General features: G+C 32.6%; 1 non-coding gene across 1 annotated transcript; it reads right to left on the bottom strand.

Annotated features, from left to right (window-relative positions):
* Window positions 1-1152: 1152 nt before the first annotated feature.
* LOC119470398 lies at window positions 1153-1256 on the bottom strand. The gene has a single exon (XR_005199290.1). It is a non-coding gene; the product is annotated as a U6 spliceosomal RNA (small nuclear RNA).
* Window positions 1257-3633: the final 2377 nt, after the last annotated feature.

Below are 3633 nucleotides of genomic sequence, written 5' to 3'. Positions count from 1 at the left end.
ATTTCTTCGTAATTTTCTTGTTCACCCAAGAGGTACTCAGAAGCAAGTTGTTAATTTCCATGTTTTTCTACAGTTTTGAAAAATCTTTTTAATACTGATATCTATTTTTATTTCACTGTGGTCCGGAATGTGCTTGGTATAGTTTTGATTTTTTATATGTATTGAAATTTGCATTATGGCTGGGCATGTGGTTGATTTTCTAATGTTTTGTGTGAAGATGAGAATATATATTGCGTGATTGCTGGGTGTAATATTCTGTAGCTGTTCAAGTGTGGAGTTTAGGTACAGAATTTCTTTGCTCGTTTTCTGCCTTAATGATCTACCCAATTTTGTCAGTGAGGTGTTAAAGTCCTTCATAATTACTGTGTGGCTATTCAAGTCTTTTCATTGGTCAAGAAAAAAGTATTATATGAATCTTGTTGCTCCAACCTTGGATGTAAATATATTTAGGGTAATTAGGTCTTCTTGTTAAATTGAATCTTTTAGCAATATTTGATGTCCTTCTGTATCCTTCCTGTTTGTGGTTGCTTTAAAGTCTGTTTTATCTGATATAAGAACAGTGACTCCTGTTCTTTACTATTTTCTGTTTGCATGGTAGATTTTCTTCAGTCCTTTACTTAGAGCCTGTAGCTGTCTCTTGAAGACATTCAGACAGTTGGGTCTTGTCTTTTTATCCACTTTTACTCTCCATGTTTTTTTAAATACAGTTTTACACTCCATGTTTTTAAAGTGGGGTGTTTAGGCCATTTGTATTCAGGGTTAGTATTGATATGCGAGATTTTTATCTTGTGATTGTTCTACTAGCTGATTGATTTGTAGACTTAATTGGGTACTTGCTTTATATTTTTTGTGGGCTATCTGCTTGAGTGTTTTGGGGGTTGCAGGTACTAATCTTTTTTTTCCACATTGAACACTCTCTTAAGATTACTTCTAAGGCTGGTCTGGTGGTGATATTTTCCCTTAGTCTTTGTTTGTCTGGAAAGGTTTTCTTCTTTATGAAATTTCATTTAATGAAATGTGAAATTCTTGGTTTGAATTTTTTTCTTTGAGGATATTGAAAATAGGCCCTCAATCTCTTCTGACAATGATTTCTGTTGAGAGGTGTGTTGCTAAGCGGATGGGTTTCCTTTTGTAAGTGACTTTATCTTTTTCAAAAATATAAAATGCTCAATGAATTTGTGTGTCATCCTTGCACAGCGGTCATGCTAATCTTCTCTATATTGTTCTAATTTTACTATTTTATAATTTAAAACTATTTGTATTTATGAGCTTAAAATGTGTTCGATTTATACAACATAAGCTAGATTATATTTTATACCAACCATCTCAATCTGTTTATTTACTTTTAATATAATTAATGATTGACAGAATTTGAATATATCATTTAGTTATTTGTGTTCTATGTGTCTTGTGTATTTGCTCCTCTTTTTCTCTATTTCTGACTGATTTTTTGTTAAATAGATATTCATATTGTGTCCTTTCCATTCCCTTGTTGTTTATTAACCTTTTTGAGATACTTTCTTTATGGTTTCAATAGAGATTAAAATTAACATCATAACTTAAAGAAATATAAACCAGATTAATATTAATAGTAAAAGACATTTTGTTTCAATATAGCACATTTCTTGCTCCTCCATTGTGTGAATATTTTTATAGTAATTAAATGTTTATATGTTGTAAGTTAGTCAATACAGTTTTAAATTACATCTTTATAAAGTTGCCATTTGAATAATACAGAAGAAACAGTAACAAAAATACCTTTGTGTTTTATTTTACGCTGAGTCATGTCGTTATTTTTATAAGCGCTAATAGTACAGATTTCAGTTATTACTTACTGTTCTTTCATTCCAGCCTGAACAACTTTTATTACTTCTTGAAGAGCAGATGGATATCACACAATACCTCGGCTTTTGTGTATCTCAAAGTATTTTATTTTCTCCTCCATTTTTGAAGCGTAATTTCTAGACATAATTTTAGTTGTTGTTGACAGTCCTTTTTTCCCCCCACTCTGTTAAATATAGTGCTCCACTTTCTTCTGGACTGCATGTTTCTTGTAAATAAGTATTTAGTTTGCTCTTGTTGCCTTCTCTTTTTCTTTAGAAAGTTTGACAATTCAGCATCTAGGTATGGATCGCTTTGATTTACTCTTATTTGAAATTTACTGAGTGTTTTTTGGTGTGTGTAATGTTTTTTTCATTAAATATGCAAAGTTTTCAGACATTACCTTTTCAGGTAGTCTTTCTTCCTCTTTGTCTCCCCACTCTTCGGAGATTTTAATTTTCTATATATTGTTACAATTGATGAGGTTCTACAGATCTCTGAGATTCTGTTTATTTTTCACCAAACTTTTTCTCTGTGTCAGACTGAATAATCTCAATTGACCTACTTTGAATTTCATTAATTTTCCTTTTGTCAGCTCAAATTTGCTCTTGTACCCTTTTAATGACTTTTTTATTTTACTTATAATCTTAAACTTCAAAATTTTAGTTTATTTTCTTTTTTGATATTCTCTATTCTGTGAAATATTATTCCCATATTATACTTATTCAGACTTGGTTTTCTTCATTTTTTGAGTTCAGTGATAATGGCTGATTTTTTTTTTTTTTTAATAATTACACCTTAAGTTCTGGAGGACATGTGCAGATCTTGCAGGATTATTGCATAGGTACACAAATGACATGGTGGTTTGCTGCCTCCATCCCTCCATAACCTACATCAGGCATTTCTTCCAATGTTATCCCTCCCCAATCTCTCCACCCACTGCTATCCCTTCCCTATTCCCCCATCCACCAACAGACCCCAGAGTACAATATTCCCCTCCCTGTGTCCATGTGTTCTCATAGTTCAACACTCACAAATGAGTGTAAACATGCTGTGTCTTGTTTTTTATTTTTATGTCAGTTTGCTGAGAATGATGGTTTTCCGATTCATCCATATCTCTACAAAGGACACAAACTCATCTTTTTTTATGGCTGCATAGTATTTCATGGTATATATGTGCCACATTTTCTTCCTCCAATCTATCATTGTTGAGCTTTTGGGTTGGTTCCAGGTCTTTTCTATTGTAAACAGCACTGCAATGAACATATGTGTGGTTGTGTCTTTATAATAGAATGATTTATAATCCTTTGGATGTATACCTAGTAATGGGATTGCTAGGTCAAATGGTATTTCTATTTCTAGATCCTTGAGGAATCGCCACACTGTCTTCCACAATGGTTGAACTAATTTACACTACCACCAACAATGTAAAAGTGTTCCTATTTCTCCACATTCTCTCTAGCATCTGCTGTCTCCAGATTTTTTAAGGATCACCATTCTAATTGGTGTGAGATCGTATCACAATGAGGTTTTGATTTTCATTTCTCTAATGACCAGTGATGATGAGCATTTTTTCATGTTTGTTGGCCACATAAATGTCTTCTTTTGAAAAGTGTCTGTTCATATCCTTTACCCACTTTTGAATGGGGTTGTTAGTTTTTTTCTTGTAAATCTACTTTAGTTCTTTGCAGATTCTGGATATTAGCCCTCTGTCAGATACCGCTTGAAAATTTTTTCCCATTCTGCTGGTTGCCAGTTAACTGTAATGATTGTTTCTTTTGCTGCGCAGAAGCTCTTAAGTTTAATTAGATC

The sequence above is a fragment of the Cebus imitator genome, unplaced genomic scaffold (genome assembly GCF_001604975.1).
Source record: "Cebus imitator isolate Cc_AM_T3 unplaced genomic scaffold, Cebus_imitator-1.0 Scaffold29, whole genome shotgun sequence".
Lineage (NCBI taxonomy): Eukaryota > Metazoa > Chordata > Mammalia > Primates > Cebidae > Cebus > Cebus imitator.
Note: the sequence above shows the minus strand (reverse complement) of the source record. Positions and strands in the feature narration are given on the sequence as shown.